Source organism: Macrobrachium nipponense, chromosome 28, assembly GCF_015104395.2.
Source record: "Macrobrachium nipponense isolate FS-2020 chromosome 28, ASM1510439v2, whole genome shotgun sequence".
Lineage (NCBI taxonomy): Eukaryota > Metazoa > Arthropoda > Malacostraca > Decapoda > Palaemonidae > Macrobrachium > Macrobrachium nipponense.
The window spans coordinates 39,602,515-39,627,038 of NC_087217.1; the positions used below are offsets into that span (position 1 = coordinate 39,602,515).

Sequence of the window (24,524 nt, forward strand, 5' to 3'; positions counted from 1 at the left end):
TATGTATGCATGTACTCCCATATTTTTACCAACCATTTATTTCTTTTGTATGGGTAACATATTAACCTACCTTTTAAATGAAATTACAGTATCATTAGTTTCATTTAAAAGTTAGCTTAATATTTAGGGAGCATGATTAGAGTCATATTTAATGTTCAAACTCAAGAAGCAAGCATTTATTAGCATTTTAAGAGAACATGGCCAACTTATGCAAAACTTCCCTTTGCGAGAGGGGGTCTGGAACCTAACCTCCCAGAAGTTCAGAGTATTTCTGTACAGCACATGGTTACTCATGTGATTGATATGTTTATAAAACAAAACGAAGAGTAAGTCATCCTTCTTATCTCTTAGTGATAACAGCTAGGAACATCTGACTTCCCAAGTTCATACCAGCAATATAGGCTGAGAAGTGGTCCAAGGAAAAAACCATGATTAACTGATTCCGCGATTGCTGATCCGCGACTAATGATTATCACTATTACTCAGAAAGCTGGATAACTAGAATGCTAAACATAACAATACTGGGAGGGATATACATTTTAAAGGCAAGATTATGATATCCCCTCGGACATTCATTTTCCCTTGAATGAAGTGAGTCAGCAACGACACCCTATTCTTGTCTGCCCACATCAGCAGTTCCTGAGCCACTTGAAACAGAGAAAAGGAATGCGTTCCCCCTTGTTTCTTGACATACGACAGAGCCGTTGAATTATCAGAATGTATAGTTACTATTTTCCCTCACACCAGTGAAGAAAATGCTCGCAGACCTGGAAACATCGCTCTTAATTCTTTTATATTTATGTGTGCACTTCTGAACTCCTCCGATACTTCTCGATACTTCCTTGTTCCCTATATGGGCTCCCCAACCTAGATTTGAGGCATTGGAATACAAGTCTAGGTCTGGTTTCAACAGAAGGAGAGACAGCCCTTCTTGAAGTCTTCTTCTGACGACCACCATAGAATGTCCTTCTTGATTTCTGCTGTTATCGGGAACACAAAAGTGTCTTGAGCAGTTTTCCTGCTCCAATTTGCTTTGAGAAAAAACTGAAGTGACCTCATGAGGAGTCTCCCCAGTTTCACAAACTTTTCGACCGAGGCTAGTGTTTCCAAAAGGCTCATCCATTGAGCCACCAAGCATTCCTGTAGGGATAGAAATCAACTTGCGCAAAGAGACGAGAGTTTATCCTTTTGGGGGAGAGAAAACCCAAAAATTCTGAGCATCTAGAATCATTCCCAAATATAGAATATGTTGACTGAGCAAAGTTGTAGAGAGATCTTCTAAGCACTTGTCCTTTGAACTCTGAGCAGCCAGTCGTCTACATAAAGAGAGATGTTCACTCCTAACAGATGAAGCCACTTGCCAATGGGGCCAGAATTCGAGTAAAGACCTGCGGAGCATCAACATGCCGAAGCATAGCTCTAAAAATTGGGGAACCTTTCCTTGAAACACAAACCGGAGAAACTTTCTGGAGCCCAGGTGAATAGGGACATGGAAATACGCATCCTTCATATCCACGGACACCACCCAGTCCCCTTGATCGACTGATCGGTCTCCATGTGGAATTTCATTTCGAGAACAAACTGATTCAACGCGCTCAAGTCTAAAACTGGTCTCCAGCCCCCCGATGTTTTGGGGACCATGAAGAGTCTGTTGTAAAACCCCTCTGAGTTTTGATCTTCCACTACTTCTACTGCTCTCTTGTGAAGCAGTGACTACCTCTTGAGAAAGAGCTGCAAACTTTTCTGACTTCGCCGAGTAGCCCGGTAATGTTATCGGCGAACCGACTAAAGGTGGCACTTCTTTGAAGGGAATGATATACCCCTGCTGTAAAACTTTGACTACCCAAGGTTCTGCTCCTTTCAAACTCCATTCCCTCCAAAATAGGCCCAACCTGGCTCCTACAAGCACATGAAGGACACACGCTTCACTTCTCATTTGCTGTCTTGTAGGTAGTTTTCTTGATAGACCTTGTTGGAGGCTGTAGGTTAGTACAGGGTCTTTGTTGGCCTCACTGTCTTGCTCTATGAAATTCTGGGTTTTGGAGAGGGGAGAAAGACCTATTGGTGTTAACTTGAAGTTCCCTCGTCTGCTTCGACGATTGCGCCAACAGATAATTTGTAGATTTCTTCTGAAGAGAAAACAAAATTTCAAACACTAATTCTTCCAGAAAGAGGTGCTTCTTGTCGAATGGAGCAAAAAGCAAGGCCGACTTCTGTGCCTTGGTTACCCCTTTATAGTAGTAAAGGATCACCACAAATCCTTCTTCTTCAAGATACAAAAAAAGACGAGAGATGCTAATTCAGCTGAGCCATCTCTAACGGCCTTCTGCACAAGACAAAACACCTAGCAAATCAGCTGCGATGTCTTCAGTCATCGTCAGGCCATCTTCCAACTTCCTGGCTAATGCCTCGATTGTCCAGTCAAGAAGCTATAGACTTTTAATAACTTGAAAATGCTCTTGGTAAGGTGATCCACTTCCGCTGGCAAGAGCATAACTTTGGCTACAGAAAAAGCTGATCGTCTAGCAGAGTCAACGAGGACTGAGAAATCTCCCTGGGAGGAGGCATTAGTTCCCAAGGAAGGAGACTCTCTGGTGTCACAATAACGGCGAAAGACACTTTACCCATTCCTCTCTTTAACGCTAGCCAGGTGTCCACATCTTTCAAGACTTTCTTCGTTGATGAAGAGAGTACCAACTTGGGTAGTGACAAGTTGTCTGAAGAAGGTTTCCTCATGGGGAAAAATGAAGCCTGTGCTGCTGGGGTTGCAAGCAAGAAAAAATCCAGGAAGTTGTCCAGAAAGTACTTCAACAATCCCAAATAGGCAGATGAAGGATTTGAGTCCTGTTCCTCCTCTTCCTCATCTGAAGAGATAGGTGATAACCCCATTTCTTCTGCTTGCAAAGAGGTAGGAGCCTTCTGCAACAACGAAATGATATCCAATTGCCGTTTCAGGGGAGTGAGAGAAGGGTCCAAAGCTGAAGCATATGACTGAGAGCGGGTGAAACCGCTTGACTCGGCTGGCGTGGGAGGCAAGCGCCTTTTAACTGGTGTCGGTTGTTTGGCCAAACGCAATTGTCACATCATAACTGGGGAATCACAACCAGGAGTCCGAGGTAAATCCAGAATAGGTTTGGATCTAGAAACTGACAAAACTCGCTCCGAAGTATCTGTCCCACGCTTGGCCAAAAAATACTGTCACTCCATACCTGAGAAGGATTCAGGACTGTCCCAAGAAGATATGGATCGGGGAGCCAATAAAGCAGGTGGTAATACTGCATAGTTACATGAAGGTTGAGGACTCAATATGTCCTCTTTCTTCTTCATAAAAGGAGGAGGAGACTTATCTACATCCTTCGACTGTCTCTTGAGGGGGCGCGACACGTCCTGAAATAGCCCACGACGACTCTTGCTGGTAGTTGAGCTGTCCGAATCTGACGACAAACCATGTACCCCAAAATGAGACAACTTTCCAGCGGCGCTGTCGACACCTGGGAATCGCCAGCAGGTTCGACTGAGGGGGAGGCTGCCTGGGGACAAACCCCACCGGCCTCCCTTCGACCTCCAGTATGCCTTCTCCCTGGTGTGGGAGAGCAGGACAGTGACCTTCGTCTAGGAGCACCGGCCGGCCAGACAGCTACCTCCTCTACACAATCACTATGCACTTCATTAACACTTTGACTGACTTTTTCCATCAAGGCCTTAACAGAAGTACCAAGTTCCATCACTGCACTTGTTAAAAATTTGAACTTCTTATCAATTTTCATTCGAGGCTACACAGTGTTGGGATCGGGAGCAAGTGAACCTGTTATAGGAGTTAGTGACACTCTTCTCTGCCCTAACAGCTGCTTTCCTCTTCCTGTCCTTATCCATTTTGTCCTGAGGGGACCCAAAGAGTTTCCATTTATTGTCATCCCAATCACATCATTCAGCACAAGTATTCTCTTTCTTGCACTCTTGGCCTCTGCATTTACTACACCTGGAATGTGAATCATGGCGAGATTTTGCTAACCTGGTCTTACAACCAGCTACACAAAACCTAACACTAGTAGTGTTAGAATCGACATACTGAAAATACGCTAATGCGAAAAACAACCCAACCAGAGTACTTCACCGAGAACTCATCAACAATCCGTTGTTGAATTCATCAACAATCCCGCAGGAAAAAAGGCTGCCTAAAACTACCGATGTTGACCAGAAGCCGGCAGAAAACAAATTGAAGCTCTCTGCCAGGTTGTTACCAACATATACTCCCCGATAGTGAGCGGGGCATTCTAACCACACCATAACCAGAACTAGCACTAGCGAGAATTTTCAATTGTTAGACTTCCGTAGGTAGAAAGCTCTTAGCTACAGGTAGTTGTCGACTTACGACCAATGAGAGTTACGTCTGATCAACTTTACGACCACTCGTAACGGGAAAGTGGCGTACAGCAGTTTTTCCCCCAGCTTCCGCCTCTTCACACAGACAGCTTGCTGCGCTGCCGCTGCTTACCCAGTGTAAACAGCATCCCGCTACCGTGCGCATCCTCCGTGTCTGTTTACATATATTTTGTGTCTTAGATAATATTTGAAAATGTCTGCCAAGAGGAAATTGTCGTTATCTACTCCTCAGCCTGCAAAGAAGGAAAGAAAGGCCATTGACCTGGACACAAAAATGACAGTGGTTAAACCGTTCGAAGGAGGAAAGAAAGTTAATGTGATCGCACGTGATATGAAGTTATTGCACTCTACTGTGTCAACGATTTTGAGAGACAAAGAAAGGATTCGTGAAGCTGTGAAAGGTTCTGCACCCATGCGATTGACTGTGATTACAAAGCAACGTACCAGGCCTATCCATGAAATGGAAAAATTGTTGAACATTTGGGTGGAAGATCAAATTAAAAAACTAACACCGTTAAGCCTTTTTACCGTGCAGACGAAGGCTAGAAGTCTGTTTCAGGCTTTGAAGGAACGTGCCAGAGAAGAATACAACCAAGAATTTTTGGCAAGTGTTGGCTGGTTCAAGAGGTTCAAGAACAGATTCCAACTGCATAATGTTCGAATGACTGGAGAAGCAGCGAGTGCAGATGAGGAAGGAGCTAGCAAGTTTGTCAAAAATCTGGATGAAATAATTACAAATGAACGATATCTTCCGGAGCAGATATTCAATGTGGATGAAACTGGGTTGTTCTGGAAACGAATGCCAGCATGCACTTACATCCACAAAGAAGCCAAAAGCATGCCAGGTTTTAAAGCATTTAAGGATAGGCTGACTCTGCTGCTTGGTGGGAATATCGTGGGATTCAAGCCGAAGCCTTTCCCAATTTATCACTTGGAAAACCCACGAGCGTTCAAGAATGTAAACAAGCACGCTTTGCCTGTTTACTTTCACTTCCTAACCGTTAAAGGGGCATGGATGACCCAGACACTTTTTTTAGAATGGTGTTCCTTAACTGTTTTTCATTCCTCATGTGCACGAGTACTGTTTTGAGAAAGAAATTCCTTTCAAGATTTTACTGCTGCTGGATAATGCACCTGGACATCCACCTAACTTAGATGATCTCAATCCCAATGTGAAGATGAACTTTTTTTGCCACCAAACACCGCTCCAGTTCTTCAACCCATGGACCAAGGTTTGATTGCTGCATTTAAGGCAAACTATCTCCAAACCACCTTCGCCTAAGCCATGTCTGCTATAGATGCTGACCCAGAACTAACCCTGCGAGAATTTTGGAAAGAGTATAATATTCTTCAGTGTATTAAGAATCTGTCTACGTCCTGAGAGGCTGTGACAGAGAAGTGTATGAATGGCATTTGGAAAAAGTGTGTTAAACGTTATGTGAATTCTTTTGCTGGATTTGAGAGTGAACAAGAACTTGAATTAATACGGGAAAAAAATAGTGAATCTGACGAAAGAGCTTTCCTTGGAGTGTGAAATGGAAGATATCGAGGAGTTGCTAGACCAAGATTCCAAAGAACTTTCAAATGAAGAGCTGGTAGAATTGGAAGAAGAAAGAAGAGAAGCAGAGAAGGAAGAAGAGTTGCCAGAAAGGGAATTCACCATTATGGGATTATCAGAAGGTTTAGCCCAACTGAATAAAACTCCTTGCATATTTTGAAGAAATGGACCCAAAAATTGAAAGGTTTGCAAAGACTGAACGGATGGTACACGACGCGTTTTGTCCATATCATGAAATTTATGACGAAAAAAAGAAACAAGCAATCCAGACTAAGCTCACCATGTTTATAAAACAAACAACTCCTCCCGCCACACCGAGCGTTGCCCCAGCTGATGATGCCAACAACCCACAGCCAAGCACCAGTGATGCCAGCAGTCAATAAGATTTTAATTTTGATTTACTAGTTTTCAATTGTATTTTTGTATGTACATACGTATGTTTTTTTTGCATCTGTGTTTTATATTTTTGTATGTTTTCCACATTAAACCAATTGTACTGTAGCAAGCAGTTTTGAATAAAACCTGACAAACGTAGCAATAAGAAACAGTATAATGTGTAGAGAAACGGGTTTGACTTGAACTTCACAAAAGTACATAACATATGACACAATGTGATGTGTAGAGAGACGGCACAAATGGTATAAAAATTTAAAGAAATCATTGCTATGAAATATGATAGTGTCTAAAGAAAAATAAAAAATTGCAAAATTAATTAACTAAAGCAGCCTGACATCGCTCAATTAGGTAAGTAATGCCCATGTCGGTCTGAACTGATTCCGTCAGAATGCACTGAACATCCAAAATTGGCTAATAAATTACTAAATTATACCGTATATGCAGTAGTAAACTGTAGGCTAGGCTACTGTAATCATAAATATACATACATACATAATAACATCATCATCGTATGTATACGCGAGGCTAACTTGTTAAATGTCATTTAATTTCTCTTTGTACTGAATTATTATAAACAATTGTCCATTGAACCTAGAGAATTTCCTGAAATCAATAATGACTATGCCATATATGTATAAAGTATGCTGTGTAGCGTAGGCTACGCTGCCATATATGTATAAAGTATGCTGTGTAGCGTAGGCTACGCTACCCTAGATGTAAAAATGGTACTGATTACCCTAGGGTAGGACGTGGACCGTGACCCCCTTCCTTGGACTTCATACCAGGAGGAGGGAAGAAATCTCCTGCAGTCGCACATCTTTTCAATGGATGCGAAAGTGACGAACTACGCCACTTACGACACCTCATGGGAAAGGAATCACTCAACTCCGACGAGTACAGAGCAGCGAACAAAACACCTTTCCAATGGTGTTCTGTTGAAACCTGCTGGCGCACTACAGGATCAACAGAGGAAGCAACTGCTTGTGGGCAAACCCCACCAGTCTCCCTTGGACCTCCGGTATGTCTTCTCCCCAAGGTGGGAGAGCGGGAGAGGGAGCTTTGTCTGGGAGAACTGGTGGGGCAAACAGGCACCCCCTCAGAAAGCGCTGCACTAACACTCGCCACTTCATTATTAGAATTAGCCTTTTCTACAAAAGACTTAACCGAAAAACCTAACTCCATAACCGTACAGGCAAGAACATCAAACTTTTTCTAGAACCTAGATTTGAGGCAGGCAATGGCATCAGGAGAAACTACACGGGAAGCTGGTAAAGGAGTTAAAGGAGCAAGAGAAGGAGGACTTAAGATTGGAGACATGGCTAGAGGAGGAGGAGGAGAGACAGGACAAACTGTATCTGCAGAAGATGCAGAAGAGGCTACACTAGCTTTACTTTCAGCCCTTAGAGCTGCATTCCTCATCCTATCCTTTACCAGTTTATCAGAATGTACAAGAAAACCCTTCCATTGATTGTCACTCCAATCTTTACATTCGTCACAAGCCAATTCACGAGAGTACACTTGTGACTTTTACCGCACTACCTCTGCATTTAATACACTTCGCGTGTGGGGTCGTGAATAGGCTCAACCTTCAACCTAGCCTTGCACACTCCTGCACAAAACCCAATACCTGAAGGGCTAGAATCTGACATGATGGCCTAAATGCCACAACTAATTGCAGTTAGCTAACTAAAATTAAAGCAAACAACTAGCAAAAAACCCAAAGTTGAGTACTTCACCAAAACACAACAGTCAAAAAACATCCAGCAATGAAGAAAAAGTCTGCACCAACCACTGAAGTTAACCAGAGGCCGGCAGAGAACGAACTGAATACACCTGGCCTGTTGTACCTGTTCCTCCCTCGAGTGGCGGGAGATGATGTCACCTACATCAGCAATGGCAGTGCCACCGCTAAAGTTTGAATCTTTTGTCTGCCATGTGGGGAACCTACAGCTGTATAATTGTTTGGTAAGGCACTGGAATTAAACAAGAAACTACATTTAAAAGGCTTAGTGACTACTCCACCTTTGTTTTCAAATTGTCAATATGACTAGACCAGGTTAACTTGCTATAAAAAATAATTTTCAGAAATTTAACCTCCTTCACATGGGGAATTAGCGTATCTTTCAATTTCAGTTTTGGAACAGTTACTTTGTTAGTACTCCTGGTGAAGTGAACGGCCAGTTTTAGGAGAAAATCTGAAACTATTTTCATATGCCTATTTACTAATTGCATGACTGACCTTTACCTATAGTATACAGGCAATTCCAGGAATGCATCAATGGATCTATTTTCTAGGTTGCTTGGTATGGCTGGACTGAGCAATATACAGGCAACTTGGCTATGAAGCCTGCTGCAATCAAATTCACCCACAGCATGCACAACTTAGACCAAAGAGTTCTGTAGATTTCTGGATGCAGCAGCCATTTTGACAAAAGGACCTAATGTTTACAGTTGAGCATCCACTACCACACTGTGCCTTCCAAGAACAAGCCTGTTACTTTCTCAAAAATAATTTCTGGCCCCCCAACACAAAGGTGTTGCCTACTAGCTGAAAGTGTCACAGATCATGTAGTGCCCTGATTTTTCAAACAAGCCATGTTCTCATTGGAAGCTCAAAAAGATAACCTGTACCCAAAAGAAGTAATATGAACCATTATTATAAAGTTGCTGGTCATCTCATATAGAACCTTCCCTGCCATGTTCTCAATGAGTGCTTGGACACTTAAAATGATACCCTGTAAACAAAAGAAGTTCATTTGTTGCCTCTTGTTCTGCAAAGACCAGGTTCCTGTTACCTAGTGATTAGAATGTGGTCCTCACCCTTGTTTCATGAACCTGTGAACATCCATATCTATGGAGAGAGAAGGACTGGCAGACTAATAAAAGATGCCCAAGATCCAACTAAAAGCTGCCAATAACGACCCTGCTAGTTAAAGGTGTAACAACTGTATCTCGAACATTTGAGGACCAATTTTTCCACAGTGGCCAATCAGTAACTGCCATAATTTGGCTGTAAGGATTTGGGCTGTGCCACAAATGCCAGATAAAGGATGACATTCTCCAAAAAGATAACATCCTTTTCTTTTAGATAAACTAGAACCGATTCTGTAGGTTTAACTTCTAGTCAACAAAATTTTAAGTAAAAAAATAAATGGGACTGATGTCACAGTTCTACTGTTGTATTGCCACTACTAACCAAAAGTACAGAAGCTTCAGAATACTGATACCATTCCTGTGCTCCCATTCAGCCACTAGAGCAAAAGATGGGATGAAAATTTGTACAGCAGCTGCTAGGCTGAAACTGGACTGTCAACCAAAATACCTTACCAACCAGCCAAACCAGGAAAATGCATTTCCTAGAAAACACACAAACACTAGGATGTAGAAGTACACATCACTTAGGTCAAAAGATGTCAAAAAGTCCCTCTTCCTTACACAAAGATGAAACATACAGCCTCCATCCTGAAGTAGGTTTATTATACACTCATAATATACAAAGTATCCTGTAATTTCTAAACTGCTTGCTTCTGCAACACTTACTTTTCTTCTGGAGTCATACCTGCAGTAAAAAATTTACTTGAGTGATGACTTCCATCACCAGCAGAACTGTCAGTGGTGGAATAAAGTTCATGTTTCTTCACTCCTTCCCCTACCCTTGGCAAGGAACTTTGCACAAGGTCATAGGCCTTTCCTTGGCTAAAAGGGTGACTGCCTCCGCACTGAAATTTTCCTATTGGGAGGAATTAAGAAATGACTGGAGGGTTTACCAAGATTTCTTCATTGTTTATTTCTCTTGTAAGGAGAAGCCTGGAAGAAGATAATGTACTGCCCTTGTTAAGGATGGCTATCTTGGTCACTGCCAAGTTCAGTTTCCTCAGAAGTTCCCTCACCAAACCCTCTAAGAACAGATATTAAATGTCAGAGGGATCCTTCATCAAACAGTGAGACTTGACCATTATGGTGCAGGCCATGAGGTACAGCATCATTCTAATGTGAAGAATGGAGACTCATTTACGGGACACCACAATTCTCATGGCCTTGATACCATTAACCAAAAACTTGTAAACCGCAGAAAGAATTAATCTAATGGTCCATGTCATCCACTACAGGTAGTTTGTCTTGGCCAGGAATTCTCTGAAAAACTGCTTGGTTGTGTTGATTTGTCACCAAAACTGTGACAGAGGATGGTGAAAACAACGTAAATGCCGGCTCACAAATTGACCCCATAGCAGACGACAGGTGGCTCCCTGATACAGTATAAGCAGCCCTGGATACTACAGAACCTATGTTGGTGGTGATGCCCATCTTATTCTTTTATGGTGTCTCAGGCCCCCTTCCCCAGTTTTACATTTAAGACAATGTTGGTTAGTGGCAAATCTTAAACATGGCTGGCTAGGATTCTTGTGGGCTGGGTTGGTCCGAGGTTCTGCTGCTGAGAAATCCTTTAGTTTCTGCTTCTTTACTAGACTGCAAATATAGAACACTCAGTATAATACTTTTAAGAAGCCTCAGACTACAGAAACTTGGCCACCTCCCATTCAACATCTATGCACTCTACCAAGACCACCTAGTTTTTGGTCTTGTCTAACCTCATCTTCTTCACATGCATCTTCATTCTAGGAGTGGATGCCTATATGGTAAAATAAGCTTAAATTCAGAGGTTGCAGGTGCAGCACTAATCTCCAGAGTGAGTCTTCTGTTGGTCTGCTGGCTAGTGGCAGATCTCTTCAAAGAATCCTCAGAGGTTATTAATAAGGAAGTACAGCTAGAGGAATTTTCTACTGACAGCGTCTGTGCTCTTCCTTGTCCCGCGGTCTAAAGAAGTCAAGAAGTCAAGTCATATCAAGTCACTATCCCAAGAAGCCTTATGGTCATCTCCTCTTCAAAAACCAAGCTGCTTGAAGTGCACTTCCATGGTCTGCACTGGTTAAGGTCCTGGAAGTTCACAGAGAAGAAGCCACACTTTTGTACTCCTGCAAACAATTACCTCGTCTAGTCACTCCTGATGGTAAGTTTCCTAGGATAGGTGAATCTTGCAGGTTGCTGTTACACTGGCAGCATGCATGGTCTTGGTATACCTACTGCTACGACTACTTGACTCAGCAGATGTATGGTTACTGACCTTAGTTAATTCTTTGTTATGGGTGGTATTACTTCCCTTGTAAGTAGTCAAGTGGTCAGTCACAGTTCCTATTGAGGTGGCTACAAGTTTGCAGCAAATAACGTCTGGAAGGCCGAGAGCAATTGCTACTCTGCAGTTATGGAACCAACTACTGCTGATGACAAAGCTTGCACTTCTTATGATGAAGTCTCTAACAAGGCCCATTTATCCTTTAAAACCCCACATACAGTGGGCCCCCCGTATTCGCGTTCTCCAGATTCGCGGACTCACACATTCGCGGATTTCTCTCGGGAACATTTCCCCGCATTATTCGCGCATTCGCGGTATTTTTCTATGAGAAATATCCACAAATTCCTGGGTTTTTTTTATCAATTTCATCATAAAATGCACTTTTTGTGATAAAACTATTAAAAAAACCAAGTATGAACATTTTTAGTGGTTTTTCTTGAGCTTTAACTAACAAAAGAGGCTGTTTTTAGCGTTTTTATAGGGGTTCCAAACATTCGCGGGTTCTAACTATTCACAGGGGGGTCTGTATTGCTGTCATGCCATTTGGAGAAAGTGATCACTGGATCCTATGTAGTAATCTCTTTTCATACTTAGGCAGATGTGGAGAAAGTGGAGCAATGTAGGTGATGTCACATAACTGCCTGAAATGTTACTGCACCAAATCTTGCATCAAAGAAACACCCCTTCAGGTGGAAAAGGTAGGAATCATCCTCAGCAACAGGAACATCAGCTGGTTGAGCAGCAGTCAGAAAAGGTGTTTCATGGGAAGGAAGGGAAGTAGGTGAAGCAGGTGACAAACCAGCAGGCTGGGCATTGTGCAGAACATGAGAGGTCAGAGCATGTGATGAGTAGACAGACTGACTGGGATGGGATGGGTTGGATGAAGTTGTGCCCAGACAATAGACTCCAACATCCTCCAAAGACAGGCACTCCTTTACACCCACTAAGAAGGAAGAAGATTCCACTGGCCATCTAGAAAATATGGTTGAAGACTCAAATGAAGCAGCAAACCTATCCACACCAACCTCCCAGGCCCATTTCATCCTGCACATCCTCATCCTCAAGAAGAGCATCTACTGGCTGGGCAACCAACATGTCACAAGCTTCAGGAATTTAAGGAAATTCATAAGAATGCAAAAAAGATCACAAACTGGATATCATACAATAATAGCTGTCACAAACTGAAAACTGCTAACCTACAATACTACATACACACAGGTTACATCAAAATGTTATTAATGCAGTTATAAGGGATAAGAATCAAGACAGCAAACTGAAGCAAACAGGTACGCATCCCCCCGAATACGGGGGGACCGCTGTATATGCGGAATTTACACTGAAAACAATAGGCAACAAGCCAAATGGTCTCTAAGAAGTTAGGCCGCTGTAGCTTATTCCTGGTTGTTATAACTTGTTCCTGGTTGTTAATAGTCAAAATGACCTGATTCCCCCATTCCCCCATTGGGTGAGCGACAGAGCTCCCTCCAACACTAGACTATTCTTTCTTTAAGCAAGTGCATCGACTAGCCTATTAAGAAAAGTGGGGAGGAGGGAAGGTGTCTATTAGCTCTGCAGGTAAGTATTCATAAATTAATTCTAAATTGAAAATTCATTTGTTTCATACTAACCTGCAGAACTAATAGTTGCATGATTTCCAACATTTTAATGTATGTATACAGAAAGTGACTTACCAAAACTGACAATGCAGGCTTGCAATGTTGCAAAAAATTATGGCCAATTATCACTTAGTCACTATGTCAGTCTGTCTGCCTAAGGTGGCTTATTAAGCTCTATCCCCAGTCAGACTGCCACTCTCTCATGTTTTTCCTCTGACTCTGCAAGCTCAATCCCCTAGTCTTTGAGGTGACATAGGTGGTAGTGACAATTATGTCATGTGAACTGGCAAGTATCAGACGTCCAAACACAGACATACAACCTCTTCTCTCTCTGTCAGGTAATGGCAAGTATCAGACTTCCATTCACTGACATCACAATCATGCAGCTTCTAATGTATTCTACACCAGGATACAAGTGGGATGATGAGAGAGATTCATTCACACAGCTTTCATGTTTCTAATCTTACATGTGAGCCAAACTCACCTGACCATACATACCTCTCTTATCCTAGGTACTACAAGGAACAGGGAGAGTGAACAATTAGGTTATCAAACAGCCAGTCGCAACAATGGGACCAAGTGATTCTACAGAATCATACACATATTGTACATCTCTTAAGTAATGACTAGCAAAAACACTATTCGATCTCCATGTAGCAGTGTTTAAAACTGACAGCATTGAAGCATTAGACCAAAAAAATCAAGGAATAGAATAGCCCTGGATATTATGTGGACCTTTGTCCCTAGAAGAAGAAGGCATATTCTGCCTATTGGCCTGAGCCCCTGTTATTACCACTCTCAGCAAAAAGGACATCCCATTCTTGGGAAGTGGTCATGAATTGTTGCTTAAAGATACACAAAGAGATCTAGGTCTCTGCTCTACTGATTTAACCCTATCCAAGTAGTACCTCAATGCCCTGACTGGACATAAAAACCGGTCTGGTTCTTGACCACCAACAAACGCAGCTAATGAATTAATAGCATGTTCTCTTAGAAGAGGTCTGGATTCAGTCACAGTTTTTGCCCTAAATTCTGGTAAATATGAAACTAACAAATCTTTTTTTCCCTTTATTACCACAACTGATGAGACAGCATGAAGCTCGCCAAGTCTTTTAGCAGTGGATAGTGCCAAAAGGAAAAGGGTCTTCTTTGTCAAAGACCTTACATCAACCAATCCAAGAGGTTCATATGGTGGTGCCAGTAATGCCATCAAGACCTCATCTAAGTTCCACTGGGGCTGGTGAAAGGATCTCATAAGGACTTCGACCTCAAAAGAACGAAGAAGATCAGAGAGCAGAGGATCCTCAAATACATCCTTATACCAGAATCTAAAAACAGATGCTAACATCGCCTTGTAACCCTTAATAGTAGAGACTGCAAACCTCCTCTTATGTCTCAAATGAAGCAAAAAATCAGCTACCTTTGACACTGGGGAACTGATACTGTGTCAACTATTCTTACACCAAGTGTGGTATACTTTCTACTTATGCTGATAGTTTATAACTGTGGTATATTTCATCTAGCCCTGGAGACTTGCCAGGCTACATGTGCAGACACGCCCCCTGCTCGAACGAAACGCTGGATAGTCTTCAAGCAACTACATGAAGCACTTGGGGGTCAAGATGAAATTTGTGCCAATGGGGCTGCCTCAAGAGGTCCCTGTCTGATAGGCAGCCTCACTGGTACTTCTGCTGACATCTCCCAGAGATATATCCACCATTCCTTCTGGGGTCACCATGGAGATATGAGTATGACCCTGCAATGAGATGATGCTCCTATCTTGTTCAAAACCTACTGAAGAATAGAGATTGGGGGACATGCGTATGCTTCCAGGTGCAACCAGTTCTGGAGCATAGCATCCACTCCTGCCACCATAAGATCTTGATGTGTTTGTTTGTATAGAGTTTTTACATTGCATGGAAAAGATCTTGATGTGGGCTGATATAAACTGGAAGGCCATAATTTAGAGCTATAGCAAAAAGGTCCACTGTTGCTGGCCAGAGGTGAACCAAGCAATCTACCACCTCTTGCGCTAGTGTCCACTCTGTGCTGAAAATCTGATCTGATCTGCTGAGGGCATCTGCAACTACGTTCTTGCTCCCCATCACAAATTGAGGAAGCAATGTGACCTGATGGACTTCGGTCCAACGAAGAATCTCTTGAGCCAGGCAATTTAGAGCCTGCGATTTGGTGCCGCCTTCTTTTCTCTGGTATGATATTGCCACGTAATTGTCTGAGAAGACGGCCACCAACCCAGAGCTGCCCTCCTCGCAAAAGAGATGAAGACCTAGCTGGACTACCTTCAGCTCTCGCCAATTCATGACTTCTTTTGCTCCTCCTTTGTCAATCTCCCTCCCACATACAACCTCCTTACCACTGCTCCCCAGCCCTGATCTGAGGCGTCACATAATAACATTGTATCTGGGAAACTTTATCACAGAGACACTCTGAAGGAGATTGTAATCCACTGCCCACCATTGAAGATTCTCCCATATCTTTAAGTCCCATGGAATTCTGATCAGCTGGTCCTCTCCTTGCCAATTTGTGTGAAGCATATGCTGCAATGCCCAAACCCGACATCTCCCCAAAGGGAATACAGTGGACCCCCCGTATTCGCGTTCTCCGGATTCGCGGACTCACACATTCGCGGATTTCTCTCGGGAACATTTCCCTGCATTATTCGCGGAAAATTCGCACATTCGCGGTATTCTTCTATGAGAAATATCCACAAAATCCTGGTTTTTGAGATCAATTTCATCATAAAATGCACTTTTTGAGATAAAACTATTAAAAATGATATTGTAATGATACAATTAAGTTTGTTCATACTTACCTGGCAGATATATATATAGCTGTATTTTTCCCAATCCGACAGAAATTTAAACACTTACGACACACGCAGTGGGAGTCAGGTGGTTAGTACCCATTCCCGCCGCTGGGAGGCGGGTATCAGGAACCATTCCCATTTTCTATTCATAAATGACAATTTGTCCAAAATTGCATTTTTCCTAACTATACAAACCTGAGGTCCTTTTACAATAGGAAGGTACTAGCGGCAGCTGGATAGGTCGTAAGCTTTCGAACAAGGGGTTCGGTAGTTAACTGCTTGTCCGACAGGCGCGCGCGCGCGACTGGGAGGTAAACAAATCACTTTTGCTTTTGGCCCAAGCAAAAATTGCAGAGTGAGGGGTGGCATGAGGTGGGACTATGTGTAAAAGGACCTCAGGTTTGTATAGTTAGGAAAAATGCAATTTTGGACAAATTGTCATTTGTTCCGACACGGCATACAAACCTTCGGTCCTTTTACAATAGGAAGACTCACTTCTTGGTGGGAGGAATCTGAGTCTTTTGTGAACAGACTGGTGTTCGCCCAACCTTGGAATGAATGGCCTCCCTGGTCGTTTAAGAGCGAGGGGAGGGATCCAAGCCTCTGTCCGATTGATCGGGGTGTGCACCGCAGGATCAATGGTCAGACCTCTGGACCAAGTACTAAGAGAGAGGCAAGCGTATCTCTTCGTACCAGCAAACAAGAACAAGTTCCTATTTGCAAGAGGCAATATAAAGTTATGGTTTGTCTCTTGTTGGCATCCACTTCCCCCCCCTTGTAGGAGGAAGTGGTGGATATTCGCTCCCATCCCTAGTGAAAGGGATAGGATGGGGCTCTGTCGAGTAGCTCACCAGCATCTCGTCCTTATCCAGCAAGGTGATGACCGTATCCCTCTACCCACAGGTAGAGGGGGAGAAAAAGATAGGAAGAGAAGCCAGTCACTCTCTCATTCACTTATCTATTCTTACAGTCACACCAGGACTCGATGCTGTTCAGCCTGCTAGGGTCTGGGTTAGCTACACAACGTGTTGAGCAGCCTCACCCACGGGTTCCCAAGGAAAACGATCCAAGGACCTGTGGGCAATATCCAAAAGGTAGAAGGAGGTGCCAGTGGTCTGGTTGTACCAGACCCCTGCCTTCAGTACCTGCGCCACGGAGAAGTTCTTGTGTAACTCGAGGGAGTGTACTTCTAGGTCATCTTGGTGCTGACGAAGTCTTCAACACTCAGCCTGGGATGTCGAGTTTCTTCAGAAAGCGCGGTCGCGCTTTCACAGGACAAAGCAGCATCTCCTTCGCATCGAAAGGTCGGTGAAGTCCATTAGGGAGGGGACTGTGAAGGACTCTAAACCGATCGTCAGGAACCGAAGGGTTCTGAGTCTTCGCTACGAAGTCGGTACGAAATCGAGCGTCACGAATCCCCATCCCCTGGATGCTTGACTTCGCAGGAAAAGTCATGCAATTACCTCAGAGGAAAAGAAGGGAAGAATGGTCGTATGACCTATCCCTCTTCTCGACTTCGGTGATGTCCTGTACCCATACTGGTCTATCCGTCTGCAGCGAAGTGTCTCACATTCTCCTATCCCCATGCAGTGAAGTTCTTCTCGGTAGTGGATAGGACACCGACACTCAATGGTGGGTGTCGATGGTATGGGTACTGTGACAAGCCGTTAGGACGAAGAAAAGACTGTTATGGAACAACCGAACTAAGTCCACAGCGAAGTTCGTAACTGACTTGGGCGCTATGACAGCTGCCGACTGACTGCGTTCGGTAGGAGGCAAGTTGTCCAAGGCGTTCCCGAGCAAGTCACGTGACCTTCGCCTTAAAAGGGTTATGCCAAGAGACTAAACAAATAATTTGTTCGTCACCGATGCCAGAAGGCGAGGTGATGATTCTCTTAAGGCATGTGCCCAACAGGCGAAAGTCAATTGCCTTCTAGAGACCGAGGTCCTTGATGGCAAGATATCTCATAGTATAGTTGATTCTCAGCTAAGGAGAAACAACACTATGTGTCGTTGAAGACGAAGGTGTACAGAAAAAGCAACCTACGTCTTCACAGCTGAACCGAGAGAAGGATTCTCAAGATTCTGAACCTGTGCTACAAAGACTGACGTAAACGCTAACCGCTATTCATTGCTGTCCGGTGAGGATCGTAGTTGCAATAAAAGAGGAGCGCTTTTCAGTAATGAAGACACAGGGAAATACTGCCTGAAGAACTGCTTCTCATGGGCTGAACATTTGGAAGTAGAGCTGTCAGGTCGGAGAGTAGGCGATGTCTTCTGACACATCTGTTAATTCGGGGCGAGCAATGAATAATTGCACACCTACGAATACGAGATATTTTGAAGACAAACTCAGATGTCTGCAAAAATCATTCGCATTATCGCGGTGCGATGCAGCGGGAGACTAGTACAGACTTCTGTTACCGTGCGGTAAACAGAAAGATGAAAGAGTCGAAGAGATATCTCTGTTGAAAATTCTCGCAATGTCGAAGGCGATGAAATCGAGCGTCACAGCAGTAGATGGTCCTTCATTATTGCGAGAATCCCCGTTAATCAGAGACCTAAGTCCATGATTGTTGGGCAGAGATACGGTTCGGTAGTCAATCAAACCAGGGGAGAGAGAGAAGTAACCGACCGCGCATCTCCAGAGACCTAGCTGATACTGAGCTGCTATCAGGCAGTTTCAATACGCAGTAGCTCTCGGTGACTCGTCATCCTGAGTTTGGCCAGGTAATCCATTATTCCACGAAGGAATGCGTTCGGCTAGAACCATCGAGCATAAAGAATACGCTCGAGCAATTATAGTTTAAACGGAAACGGATTTCGGTAAATACAAAAGCTGATTTGGTGTTGTCATGACAATACAAGTATCTAAAATCGAAACTGATAACTGCTGGGAGGTTGCAGGCAACCCCGAGTTGCAGTTCAATTAAGATACAATTCGTCTCGGTCACAAACCGTAGAGTTAACTACGGTATGCGCCTACCCCCCGGACAATTCAACTGTTAAAAGAATCATGTCGCGAGGGTAATATACGTAGTATATTTTGTAGGTTCTGTACCACGACCTCCATCCTAAATTCTTTTCCTCTCGAGGAATGAGAATAAGGATTGGAGATCGACCGCCTTCGTTCTCTAGTCAAGAGAGTGAAGGAGAAGTCTTTCCCAAAGGAAAGCTTCAATGGTGAACAGAATACCGAAGACGATAGTTCAAGCCAAACTGGAAGTTCCCGTCCGTTCTTCTCTATTCCAGGTTAATCGCCTACTGTGAGATACTCTTCTTTCAGCAGCAGTCTTCTTCCAAATGCTAGAAATTACAGGAATTCGAGCATAAGCGAGGTTCCCGATTATCGTGTAACAATTATCGGGGATTCTCGCTCACTTTGGACCATGGTCTCGCCTAAGTGTTTGGAGATCGTAAAAAACTCGAACACTCTGAGCGCGCTAGAAATTCCGTAGAATTCTAAGCACTCTGCGAAACCCCCCACCGAATTCGTCAAACGATATCGGCTGGTGGTCCTCTCGATTCCCGTAGAAATCGAGAAAGGGGCAGGATCCCTCCTCAACGACCGGGGCCGGGGCTTACGTCAGGTAGGACCCGAAGGTCCCCCCGGTAGCGCAGCCCCTAACGTGGGATCTTACAGAGAAATCTCTGTAGGATCCCTCCCCTTTCCCTCGTAGCCGTAAGGAGAGAGGGAATGGGGGAGGAATTGGATACTGGCTCGCCTTCCCAGCGGAACTAGCAGTTGGAGAAGAAAAGGAGCAGCCATCGCCTTACGGCGATGGCCTCTCAGAGCCTGGGAAAACGTATCGTCAGGAGAAAACGTTTTCCCGAGGAGGGTTACGAACTCATACTGTAGGTAAGGGTCTGCCGCCACTGTGAACGTCGTCTGGGTGGGGCTGATCGACACCTGACAGGAGAGAGCCGATACCGTCCTCCAACTCATTCCAGTCCTCGTCGAGGTCGAAACCTCTCAGGAGGACCGAAGGGGTATTCAAATACGGTGTCCGAAGACACATAGAAACGCCATCTGTCGCAGTTAGTAGAAAGTAGTAGTAGAGGAGGTGAAGTAGCTTGTTCGACCGGCCAGAACTGAGAGAGCCTTCTTGTCCGGAGACGAGAGACTACCTGGTTCAACACAGTCGGCAAGCTCTGATCGCGGCAGACCCACCGTCGATTTGGGTTCCCTCTCGGGCCCCAAAACGACTCGAGCCGAGACGTGGCTCTGCTGGTGGGAGCGGCGATCCTTCCCCGAGGTCGTTGTGCTGACGAATCAGCGCCATAACCTCGGCAAAGTTCCTCTGGATCTCGGAAGTCACAGCATCTTGCAGAGTAGGACCGTTAAGTCCTTCGAACAAGAGCATATTCCGAGAACCTTCCTCCTAAGAAGGGGGAACAGCGACAGCCCTCTCGGTCTTCTCCATCCACTTGCGCATACGTCCTGGCCGGTCAAGAACCGTGCCTGGCACGTAGGGCGTCGTGGTGGGATCATGAGGGGCGCACCCCTCACGATCACTCCTCAATACCTCGCTCCTCCCGGTGTAACCCGAGGAGGTTGAAGGTACGGGAGAGGCAGACCTGACGCTCCCTCCTCGCTCGCTGGCAGAACCAGCAGGCTTGGAGGGCTGCAGGCGATCGTCAACCCGCGGTGGCGATCGAGCTGCAGGCCTGGTCGAACCGTCTCGCTGTGGAGAACGGCTGGACTGAGCACAGCGGCCCCGATCTCGAGTGTCAGAAGAGCTGTGCTGGTTGCCGTACCCGATCGCTCTCACAGAGAGCGATCGGGTACGGCAACCAGCTGTCACAGTGGAGCCGGTTGCTTGGTCCCCCACCCGGCACGTCACGTCGCTGGTTGTCCAGCCCCGTTGGCTGGCACCGGCGAACGGGGGTGGGGACCTCTTCCCAGCCTCAGCCCGTGGCCGGTCGTGGGACCGTCACGTCCCCAGGGTAGTAGCAGCTGGTCGCCGCGAGAGCGAGAGCTGGTCTGGTGAGAGTCGCGTGAGCGGCTGTCACCAGTATTCCGCCCCGTGCCGTGAACCTGACGCTGAGAGGGCTCAGAGGTCTGGTTCCTGGCTGCACGGTCGTGGTAGGCGACCGTACACTCGGTACCTCCCGCGAACGAGAGGCGAGACGGACCCTGATGCAGTGGCAGAACCACTGACACCAGGCGAGGAAGTACCGGTGTTTAGCCGGTACCCCTTCTGGTCCCCCGTAGTTTTCTTCCTTGCGGAAGAAGATTATTATTACTATTCATCACATGAACAAAAATTACCAGTAACACTATTACTATTACTCAGATATAAAGAATCATTGTTCTAAAAAAAATATAGACATAAGACTTACAAACCAGCAATCAAGAAGAAAAAAGGCCAGTAGTAGATCTACAGTATTAATTAATTGCTAATTTGTAAAACCCACACTTTTATTACTTATGAGATAGGGAAAAGGAATCATATGGCTATAAGAATGAAATTAGAAGAGTAAGCAAATTGCAAATAATGAGATATAGTACGTATTGGTGATTCTAAAGTGAAGAAGTGAAGGAGACAATTGCTAACAACTCAACAGACTCGCAACAACTGAGAAAGGTGAGTGATGGTATTCAATTCTCCAGGGGGTGGATAAGCTGTGCTACTACCAATCTTCTTTCTGTTAGATAAAGACTGCATTGTCTACAGACATTTGAAGACCACGTATATGGGTATACATATACGTATATGTATTACTGATGGGGGATGCAGTGAAACCATTTACTCTGAGAAACTGTTACAAGACCAAAGGAAAAGAATATTGGGCTTATGCCTTTACTATAATAAAAATGATGAACACATACCAAAGTACAGCTGAACTTACCTTTATTAAAAAAACTTGTGGGTCTTGTAACCTGCATCCATGGTACCGTGACACTAGTTGTGAGGCTGACAGGATATTTTTTATTATCAAAAATATTTGTGGAAACCACTGGTCGTTTACCATCACGATGAGACAAGTGGAAAATACTCCTAGTGGAAACTGGAAAAAATGTTGTAATTAACCAGTTTGCTTAGACTAATTATCCTAAGCTATGTATGTTTGACTAAATCACCACACTAATAAAAGAAAGAAAGACAGTAATGAACTAAGGATTTTCATTCAATGTAATATGACAAAGTTAATCTTAAAATGAAAACAAATTAGTATTAATCCCTTTTAATGAAATAGAAAAAATATTAGGCCTACAGTACTATGTATCAACTCAAAATGAAAGCAAACGATTATGAATTTAATTATCTTTCCATGGAACTCTTCCTTCATTCATAAAATATTCAATAAACATAATGAAATTCCTTGGGGCCAAATTTAAACTCGTAACAAAGTCACATGGAAGCGACCAACCCAAAATAACATTAAATTCTTAATAAGCACCCCAAATATTATGGTACACTGTAATTTCTAAAGAAATACCTGACATGGAGTTATTACATAGATCTACCTTCGTTTTTACTAACCACTCTTTCATTGGACATCTTACTTGACGTTCATGAATTTTTTTTTATGTCTGTAACCCAATTAGATACAGCCAGAGCATTGTGTATTGATGCCATGGCTGCTATGGAGGACTGAGCAAAAAAGACTGTATTGTTAGTGGTGAAGATTTGCCTGCACAGTCCAACTGTGCACTTAGGTATAACTGTACAGGCATAGCTGAACGTTAGTGGCAGGCTTAAGTCAGGTTTGGAAGTTCACCCTTTTACGCCGATTGGACATATTAAACGTCGGGATGAATTGTCTCCCGGGTGCCGATTGGACGTATTAAACGTCGACATAAAGTTTTTTTTTAAATTCGCGGAAAAATACTTATAAGCCTACCAGCCGAAAACTTTTGAATCACGCGTCTTGGGGGATCCTGGGAGCTCACGGATCAAGGTGTTGTTTTGTTTACAATCGTTACGCAGGCGCGCAAGCGCGAATTTCTTTCTTATCGCACTAAAAAGTATCTGTAACACATCTCGGAAATTATTTCGTCACTTTGACATAATTTTTGCACCATTTTAAATTAGCCATTACATGGAGAATTATATATGAAAATGTGCGTAATTTCATGTAGAATACAACAAAAAATACTCATGATTGTAGCTTTTATCGGTTTTGAAATATTTTCATATAAATAACGATAAGTGCCAAAATTTCAACCTTCGGTCAACCTTGACTCTACCGAAATTGTCGAAAAACGCAATTGTAAGCTAAAACTCTTATATTCTAGTAATATTCAATCATTTACCTTCATTTTGCAACAAATTGGACGTCTATAGCACATATTACATATTTTGATTTATGGTGAATTTATGAAAAAACTTTTTCCTTACGTTCACGCGGTAACTCTTCCAATAAATTTTTTCGTGCGATTGTCGTAATGTTTGCACCATTTTAAATTTGCCGATACATAAAGTTTTATATATGGAAATGTGCGCAATTTCATGCACAATACAACTAAAAACAACCCATGGTTGCAGCTTTTATCAGTTTTGAAATATTTTCATATAAATAACGACAAGTGCCAAAATTTCAACCTTCCGTCAACTTTGACTCTACCGAAATGGTTGAAAAACGCAATTGTAAGCTAAAACTCTTACATTCTAGTAATATTCAATCATTTACCTTCATTTTGCAACAAATTAGAAGACAGAAGTCTCTAGCACAATATTTCGATTTATGGTGTCAGGACGTGTTAAAGTACATTTTTGGAGGGTGGATCCATACGCGGTGGAAACTGGATCCGCTGGTCCAGTCGGTTGTTCACCCTAACTGGCAAACCCACGGGAGTTTCTAAAGAAGTACGACTTTGAAATTTGTAGCCTCACTTTTGACGGTTACTGTACCATATCAGCTACTTATATAATTACCTTATACCTATTGTCTCAGCATACTAAACTAAGCATGAGGAGCACTGATTACCTAGGCTACGTCGGCTACAAAAATACCTAGGTACTAGGCTAGGAAGTCTGCTTACCCTGACATGTTCTTGACCATATCCCTGCTACGAAACATCTCGAATTAACTGTTAAACACAGCAACGAAGTCATTCTCCGGTGTTTGGCAAACACTCTTCTAATTTGGCTTGCCTAAAAGCATCAGGATTGATCAGTTCTCTCTACAGAGTAGTAGTCTAGTGACTCGCCTGATTGTCTCTCACGTCTTTGTAACAGCACCTCTTAGTCAAGACTCCACTACTACTATATGCATTATTGAGTTTGCTGATGTTAGCTCATTCAGTGGTTGAATTGAAATTTATACAGGGTACTTTTATTGACTAATAACTAAGAGAATGCCAAGAGTTATAAGCCCCATGCTCTACTGTAAAAAAAATTGAAGGGTATGCAGCAAAAATATCAACATTGTGGCCAAAATAATAGTAAACTCTCAATTACTGAACTGGTTTCCTAAATAACTATATATTCAATAAGAAAACTAATTTTTTTGATGCTATGAAATACCCAATTTACCCCCAAATTTCAACGGCGTTAATTTCTGGACAAAATTGGTATCTATCGTCTCAAAGCATGAAGAAAACATTTCCGAGTCATATTAATTCCCCTTAAGTTGCAGTCAAAGTTAAGCTGCAACATATAGAAA

General features: G+C 43.5%; 1 pseudogene; it reads right to left on the reverse strand.

Moving 5' to 3' along the window:
* LOC135201679 (small ribosomal subunit protein uS5m-like) overlaps positions 1 to 24,087 on the reverse strand; it is a 170,576-nt pseudogene extending 146,489 nt beyond the window's left edge.
* Positions 24,088 to 24,524: the final 437 nt, after the last annotated feature.